The sequence below is a fragment of the Bos javanicus genome, chromosome 7 (genome assembly GCF_032452875.1).
Source record: "Bos javanicus breed banteng chromosome 7, ARS-OSU_banteng_1.0, whole genome shotgun sequence".
Taxonomy (NCBI): domain Eukaryota; kingdom Metazoa; phylum Chordata; class Mammalia; order Artiodactyla; family Bovidae; genus Bos; species Bos javanicus.
Genome location: NC_083874.1, coordinates 34575096 through 34584460, shown reverse-complemented (window position 1 = coordinate 34584460; position 9365 = coordinate 34575096). Strand labels below are relative to the sequence as shown.

General features: G+C 38.9%; 1 protein-coding gene across 1 annotated transcript in view; it reads right to left on the bottom strand.

Moving 5' to 3' along the window:
* Positions 1 to 820: 820 nt before the first annotated feature.
* The window catches only part of DTWD2 (DTW domain containing 2), a 107748-nt gene continuing 99203 nt past the window's right edge, over positions 821 to 9365 (bottom strand). The window contains exon 6 of the mRNA XM_061423001.1: positions 821 to 9365. This exon is cut by the window's right edge and continues 26799 nt beyond it. The gene's annotated coding sequence lies outside the window, so the exon portion shown is untranslated.

Below are 9365 nucleotides of genomic sequence, written 5' to 3'. Positions count from 1 at the left end.
TTCCAGATGGAAGGCAACAGGATTCTATCACAAAACAGATGGAATGTGGCTTCAGAATGGTCAACTGAAGATGGTAGGAGGACCAAATCTGGAATAGGACTGTATATGAGGGAGATCCTTCCAAGAACTGGTGGAAACCATCGCAAACAGGCCATACCTGGATGTGGACCTGGCAGGAACACAGCTGGAAAGGAATCTCCTGCCAGCCTGGATATAAGGGCAGGGGAGGTGTTCTCAGAAAGCCTACTGAAGGTGTGAGATGGGAACAAAGTCTAGGAAGAAAGGGATTTGTCTGCCCCAGAGGAGACAGAGAAAGCTGTCTCCTCTAGGCCAACTGGACCATAGATTTGCCTGAAATTTCACTTTAGGATGAGCATTCCTTTGCTATAAATCTAAATGGTCCTTAAGAGTTTCTTATCAAAATGCCAGCAACCTCACGAGTAATAATATATTATGTGTTCCAGTGCATTAAGACTTTTCATGAGGCTTAGTTTTGGAAGCGGCACTCATCTCTATTAGTGGCATCTAGTGGGATCCAGATGCAAGATGAGGAATCTGCTCTGTCTAATTAGATTAGGAATCTGCTGTGTCTAGTTTAGATGATTGGTTGGAAGAGCAAATGAGGGCACAATGCACTGCCTGGAGCTGGAAGACCTTGGTGGGCAGGGACAAACCCTGACTGCCGAGTAGCCTGAGAGCCCTGCATATCTGGAAGCAAAAACAGGTGGAGAATGGGGCCCAGGAAACAGGAAAAGAGCAAAAGAGGGGATGTGTGAGGGTCCCTGAGGCCCTCATATCATAGTTCAGCAAAAAGCCAGGCCCACTTGTTACTGCTTTATTTCACATCTCTATGCCAACAGCAAAACCAACATACATTCATTGAGTTTCTTCCATAATTTGAAAATATTATTATTAACAGAATAACTGAAAGAAAACCATTTGGTCATTTATAAAGCATGAAGTTGCTAAAGTTAGTTTTAACCTAGGTCCATCACTGTAAACAGTAGACATCTGTCATTGGCAAGATGCAAAGATCCAATTTCTCCTTGCCATTTTTTTTCACACCCAGAACCCAGAAAATACTAGGAGAGAAGGATGACACTCAGAAAACCAAACTCAGTACTCCAAAATAAGTGCATTAAATGCATGCACTTGAATTATATGTGACATGCAAGCTGATTCAGTTCTCCTTATCTTAGAAAATAAGATGGAAGCCCAGTGGTGTCCTAAAACCAGTTACACCGACAGTTCTCTGAAGTGACAGCTATTAGAAATAGAGAAATACCAAAATTAAGAAAGCTCAACAGCCTGGGGTCATCTGCACAGAAAGAGCTTCAGTTGTCTAGAAATCCATGAGGGCATTGGAATGTTAAAGTTTACAATTAAAGAAAAGTTATTAAGAAAATATGGAATAGGATTAAGTTTTAAGAATACTAGCCTTCAATTAAGCTTTACAATCTATATAATCTGCATCTTATTGGTGTTTCTTCTAATAACTGAAATTACTTCATATCTTAAACATATCCCTAGGCATAGCAGAGTTAATAAAGATTACATAGCCACTGAATCCTCAAGTCTTGGACTGATGAAAGTGAAAGTTGCTCAGTTGTGTCTGACTTTTTGTGACCCCATGGACTATACAGTCCATGGAATTCTCCAGGCCAGAATACTGGAGTAGGTAGCCTTTCCATTTTCCAGGGGATCTTCCCAACCAAGGGATCAAATCCAGGTCTCCCGCATTGCAGGTGGATTCTTTACCAATTAAGCTATCAGGGAAGCCTCTTGGACTAATGAGAGGCAGGTAATCACTGATAAGGTATTGTGGTAGGGGAAAAAATGTGGACAGACTTAATGTTTACATAAATTCAGACATGAATAGGACTCAAGTATCTTTCATAAAACATGAAGAAAGAAAGATATGTTGTAGAAGGAACATTATACAAAAACAGCCTACAGAAAACAGATTACAGATTCACCAAGCTGACCTACCTGTGACAGCTGCTCACTTCTAAAGTCAAGAGGTAGAGTGTGAGAGTCTGGAGGCTCCTGGCTAACTCAGGTGGCCAGAGCCACTGGATAGGGTCTTCTCCTTCCAATTCACCTTCCTAGATCTGATCCTTACTTAGTTACTGTCCCACAGGTATTACTCCTGTAGAGGATAATCCACAGTCTATCTGAGAAGAGCACATTCCACCCCACCCAGGAAGTGCAATTTGTTAGAGGTTCACTGCATACTTCTATGACTAAGATAGAAGAGACAGGATATAAAAGATACAAATTCCTATTTAGCCCATGCCTTCTCAATAAACATTTTTAAAAAGCCTATGTGAAGATATTAAATATGATTGCCTTCACACAAGTCAGCATAGAAATTTGAAAAACTTATCAATTACTAAAAACAGTAAATTTTATTTACCTAGGTAGGGCTTTCACAAAATTTTATTTCTTTTTTCATTTTTTAAATTATTTTTTTGTTTTTTAATTTTTACCATGTTGTGTTGGTTTCTCCCATACAACAACACGAATCAGCCATAATTATACAATAAACTATTGAAGAAGGTAAGAAAATTACATGTTTTAAAATAAGATTTTGGTAGATATGACAGACATTTATCATTGCCTTTCCAGCTTTCATTATACTTTCTTATGCCCTTAATTTTCAGAGCTCACCCCTTGCTCTCTTTCAAGCTACTGGACAGCTCAGGGCTCCCCAAGCCCCAGAGGAAGTCAACCACCCAGACCTAAGGCAATCAACGCATAGAATTTCTCTAAATCATATTCATGATTGGGAAGAGGATGGGCATGTGATCTAAACCAGTTCAATCAGAGTGAATCTAAAAAGTTCTCAGGATCAAGTGGAAAAGAGGCAGTGGGTAGTGAAGCGCTGAGGCTGAAACAGGTGCAGCAACGCTGCTGCCCATGCAGGGTAGACAATCTGAAGGAAGAAGAAATGGAGAGACGGAGAGAAGTAGAGCTCTGGTCATACCATCTGAGTCCCTTCATCATACAGCCCTTACTACCTTTCACTTCTGATGGCCATTAAATTCTCCTTTTGCATAAGCCCATTTGTGTTGGTTTCCTATTAATAACCACCAACACACACAGAAGTCTCTCAGTCGTGTCCGACTCTGCGACCCCATGGATTGTAGCCCACCAGGCTCCTTGGTCCATGGGGTTTCCCAGGCATGAATGCTGGAGTGGGTTGCCGTTTCCTTCTCCAAATAACCACCAAAGTCACTGGCTAGCATGATTTCATACAAATGAGATGCTACCCTATGGAAATGTATGTTTACAGAGCCAATACAACCATGCATCGTTAATACTTTTCCCTCTAGATTCTATTTTCCTCTTTTGCTAAACCTCAGGAATCACAAATTCTACCTGCTCACAGGACTCTTGACTTTTGCATCTTTAATCTAACAGAGTGGAATGTTTCTTCTTGCTTTCTTATAACCCTCAAATCAGGATTATTTATTTCACCAAATTTTCATTAATTTTTTTCACTAACCTGTAATTTTTTCTTAAATTTTTCTTTTTTTTTTCCACTGAAATCTACTACAAAACGTTTCCTCTAGAACAAAAACTTTCCCTGAAAATTGCAAAAGCTGAAAAACAATGGGCTTGAAATGGTAGATAATTCAAAAATTCCTCTTGAGGATTATTCTCAAAGATAGTTATTATATAATAGGCTCTAGGTTCATCCACCTCATTAGAACTGACCCAAATGTGTTTCTTTTTATAGCTGAGTAACATTCCATTGTGTATGTGTACCGCTACTTCCTTATCCCTTCATCTATCAATGGACACCTAGGTTGCTTCCAGGTCCTAGCTACTATAGTGCTGCAACCGGAGGCAGGTACAAGAGGGAGGGGACATACATATGTATACCTATGACTGATTCAAATTGATGTATGGCAAAAAATCATCAAAATATTGTAATTATCCTATATTTTTTTAAAAAGATAATTATTATATTTGGTCTATATAATATTGTACATAAAATACATAGAAACAGTTTAAAGGGGAATAAGGCAATGGCACCCCACTTCAGTGTTCTTGCTTGGAGAGTCCCGTGGACGGAGGAGCCTGTTGGGCTGCGGTCCATGGGGTCGCTGGGAGTCGGACACGACTGAGCGACTTTACTTTCACTTTCATGCATTGGAGAAGGAAATGGCAGCCCACTCCAGTGTTCTTGCCTGGAGAATCCCAGGGACAGGGGAGCCTGGTGGGCTGCCGTCTATGGAGTCGCAGAGTCGGACACAACTGAAGTGACTTAGCATAGGGCTCCAATCTAAAACATGCAAAAAAAAAAAAAACCCTACCCATGAGTAAAACAGTCAAAGGTATTTCAAACATGTCCTGTGTCCCCCAGTCAGCCTTAGAGCCAGTTCTAAGATCCCTCAGCAAGGTTAGCCTGATTCCCTTGGGCTCAACTCAAGCTGGCTCTTTCTCTCTGCACAGCATTGTTCACATGCCCTGAGATGGAGAGAGAGCGAGCCTTCAAAGTGTTTCTTTTTGAATGGGCATAAAGTGCCTATTGAGACCAAGAAAGCAGCTTCATTGTAGGGTTGACCTAGCCACAGTGCCCACATTCCCCAGAGGTACAGACCATAGCTGGAGTGGAGGAAATGTCATAGAGCAGTTTTGTACAAATGAAATTTGAGAAATTTGCACGATACATGTGGAGCCCATTGTTCACATCTAACCTTGTTAGCTGTTTTCCTCCCGAGAGCACAAAAGCGTTACTCAGAGTAAAAAAGAAATCCCGTTGGATGAAGGAGAAACCTGAGGGGTCTCCTGAAGGACCCTTCTCTGCAGGCAGGCCTTATTTCATGCCAAGTGAGTTCAACAGAGGCCGACTGAAAGGAGATCACAAGTATTTACCTTTCTCCTCCATCTGTTTTAATCAGTTTTATTGAAAAGGGGGCGAAAATGACAACACTCTCCTCATTCTTGAGCTCTTGATGCATTCATTTTACATATTTTTTTATGGAAGAGTAGACTTTTAAAACAACAAAAGAAAATGTCATGGGAACAGACTTAAAGCCGATAGACTGATTTCTTACCTTAGCTACACTTAGCTACATCCACCCAGTCCTGTCATTTCTTACAAATGATACTACATCAGAACAGAGATCACCGTAAACATCACCCACTTCTAATAACACTACAGCAGTGCTCACCCAGAGAGCTGTACAGGGGATGAGAAGATAGAATAATAGTTTATAAATGTATTTATTTGATTATTAGATTAACATAAGTATAAATAATCCAAAAGAGGATGTTCCAAGATCTATCTATATTTTCCCTTGTACATATGGTTAAATATGTGTAGCAATTAACCTCAATTAATATATTTGTTTTTTTCCAATAAATATTAAATACATGCTTTATGCCCAGTAATGTGCTACATGCTAAAAAATAAAAAAGAACTATCTGCTTTCAAAGGTTCTTCCCTCTGGTAAGAAAAACAAGAAAATAGACAGGGTTCTATAAAGTTTAAGTAAATAATGTTGAATAGTAAGGAAAATGAACATATATTCAGGTGCAAGTGTTAACAGAACAGGTCACATGGCACACTGCCAAGAAGCTTCTCAGGCTGGACTTACCTTGGTAAATTTCCATGTCCAAGGCCTAGCCTGCTCCCTAGAAAGCTCAAACATCTGATTTTGTCAGCACACTGAGCATGAATCTGTCTCTGTAACATTAACTTATATTAACTGAGCTTACCAACTTTAATGCATAAGCTGGAATTCTAACTAATGAGTTGATAATGAACAGAGAAAGCACCCCACTCCGGTTTTCCTGCCTGGAAAATCCTATGGACAGAGGAGCCTGGCAGGCTACAGTCCATGGGGTTGCAGAGAGTCAGACATGACTGAAATGACTCAGCATGCACCCAGTTTATAATGAAACATGTATTATTATGAGGATTAGGGACAGAGGGCTTGTGATGACACAACGTGTTCACTCTGCTTCTGAAGACAGATCTTCCTACACATTCTCAACCTTGCTTATACTCAAAAAATATATATAGCTAACTACAGAGTCAAAACTAGGGCAATGACTTAAATGCAACACACATTTGATGACTTCAGGCTATGACACCATGAAGAATCCATCTCCACACTAGTGAAACCTGCTGAGAATACCTGAATCATTAAGATGACAGTCACCCTACTCCTGGCCAAGACAATGGCATGCTTTCCCTGCTGACCAGCCTACTCCCTCATTAACTCATTTTTTAAGTATATCTAATTTTAATGTATGTATATACTTTTATAACTGCAAAAAAAAAATTAAGAACATTTAAATTACCTGTAATCCTAGATAGTGGAATGCATTTCGCCCCAACATTTATTACATTTGCAGAGAGAGATGTATGCATATATGTACATGCATGTGTGCATGCTGAATCACTTTAGTCATGTCCAACTCTCTGTTATCCTGTGGACTGTAGCCCGCCAGGATCCTCTGTCCCACGGGATTCTCCAGGCAAGAATACTGGAATGGGTTGCTATGCTCTCCGCCAGGGGATCCTCTTCAAGGAGTAAACACACGTCTCTTTACATCTCCTGTGTTGGTAAGTGGTTTCTCTACCACTAGCGCCACCCAGGAACCCCGCAGGTATATGTATCCCATGGTAAGCAGGGGGCTCTGGAATGTTCCTTGTCAGTGTGGTGTCATATCTAAAGATATTTCAGTTCAGCATCTAAAATAACTGAAAAGTAACTTAAATATTTGCAAAAGTCCCTTATTTTAAAAAAAGGAAAAGAAAAAGCAGGAATATATTTACTAGAAATTCTTAAAAATCTTTTTACCTCATTTGATTTATTCTCTATTAATATTTCACACCTACAATTCTTTCCCACCCCCAAAATATATTTAATCCCTTCAAAACTCACTCAGTCTTTTCAAACCAACAAGCTCTCTGGCTTCCTCCTTTTTCTTCTTAGTCTTTCCATTTCCAGTGTAAATATAGCTATTACCTCCTCAGCATCAAAGCCTTTCAGCATCTATTTTTTCCACAAATCTGTAAGCAGAGTGAGGGGAGTGACTGTCTTTCTCCTTTACAAAAAAGCCCTAGTGCCAAACAAAGTGTGTTAATACATTTGTGATCACTGAACATACACACATATTCAGGGTTTTACAGAATGAATTAATCCTCTATATACCTTTGAATCACTTACATTTTAAATTGTGAGTAATTTCCAAAGTCACAGCAATTTCTTCCTATAGACCACTTCTTATCGATGGCATAATATTCCACTACAGAACTGTTCCATGGAACAATCATCATTCATTGTTGAAAAACATCATCATTTCCCAATTTGGATTTTTTTCCCTTTTCTCTGCATAAATAATGAATCAATAAACATCTTTGCACAAAACTGTCCTGATTATTCCCTTAGAGTAACTTTCTAGAAGTAGAATCACTGGATCTGACAAAAAATGAACTTTTTAAGGTCTCAATACAGATTACCAAATGGCTTTAGAGAACAATTCCAATTCCAATCCCATGGCACCCAAGAGTGCCCTTCTTCCTAAGCGCTTAGCAACACAGAGTATCCAGGGTTTTGCTTTTATCTTTTCAAAACTGAAATTTGAAAAAACAACATATTTCTTTTAGATATATTGATACCTTCAGTAAAGACTGACTTGAATTTTGAATCAATATGTACTAAATCTTATAGTACATATAGTACTAAATCTTATATGCTATACAGTTAAAGTTTCCAAGGTGACCCTACACCCTCTATTTCCAAATTGCCTTAAATTTTTCTGGAGTAAGCTGAAGTAAAAATGAATGCATTCTCCAAGTTCTGGATGAACACCTCACTGCTGCTTCCAGGTGAGATAATTGAGGACTATGAGCAATAGAAACACATTAAAAAATCTTTAGGGGAAACATGGAAGGCTTTTTAGAGGAGAAAAAAGGAGTTTTGAACAAAGTTCTTTAAAAGCTAGACCATGGAGATAAGTAAACATCCTGAATTATTACATTAGTGGCCCCCAATGAACCATGTGTTCTGGCATCCAGGCTCCTGTATAGTCCTTTCCCACACTGACTCTGAGCTTGACCACGTGACCTGATTTGGTCAAGGGAATACCAGCAAATATGACATCATGGAGGCTTTAGAAGCACCCATTCTTTAGGACTAGCCCACCATCATGTGAAGGAGCGCAGATGAAAGATCACAAAGAGAGAGAGGATTGGTCACTCCAACTGTTCCAACTGAGGTGCCAGACACATGAATAAGGCTATATAAGACCCTCTGATCCCCAAACTGCCAGCAGACCACAGTCACATCAGTGAGATCAAGTGAGGTCAACAGAAAAACCGTGCAGACAAATCAGAGTTGCTTTCACCCATAAATCTAGGGATTTATACAGCAATTGACAACTGATGCAACACATTCTAGACATAATAAATAGCATTCATTCAACATTTATTGAGCACTTGGAGTGCAGAGTCTTAAGAGAGACTTGCATGTTAATAAAATAACCACACAGTGTAACAAAGGTTGTAGTACTTGGTAGGGAGTGGCATAAAGGAAGGAGTTATCTACCCTATTTTGGATCATCAGAAGTTTCAAAGCAAAAAACTACATCAAAGTACATCAACTTTGTCTTGAAAAATCGCCATGCCAACTAAAAAGAAAAAGATAATAATGGATAAAGGAAATAGTGATGGTGTAGAAATGAGAAATAAAACAGGATGCTCAGGTACCTTCATATGACTTCATTCAATAAAACTACAGCTACGTGTTGGAGAGAAGCAAAGGACAAAGTTCTTCAGGCTCAGATGAGAACTAAATTCGTAGTAGCTCCATTTTACACATATTATGTGGGACAGTCAAAACAGAAGCAAATTTGTACTCTTAAGCCTACACTGCCCTGCCTTTCTAGAATGTCCAACTTCTTTGGATCTAAATGCATCACAGTTTATAAATGTCACATTTAAGTTTGACTTAAGGTGATAAGGGAAGAAGTATTTAGCAGTAATGAATCGTATGCCACTCTGGAGAGACAGCTCAGTCAGAAAGAAGTCTATCCCAGTGAATTCCTCATTCTGTGTCTAATAGCTAACTTATAATTCAGCTAGACTTCAGAAACTTTGTCTTAAAATTACAGAAATCTGATATGACTCAACCCAACAAATTTTAGACAATTTAGGAAATACAGAGATTCAAATAATATCCAACAAATAACATGAAACCAGCAGCACTAGAACACTGTGAGTGTTCCAATTATTTATTCTAATTAAATAAATAGGTCAAGTTTGTTGTTTTAAACAAGCCACTACATTTTTTTGATAAAAAGAAACAGAGTAAAATGAAATACCACCAGTTAATCTTTAGCTA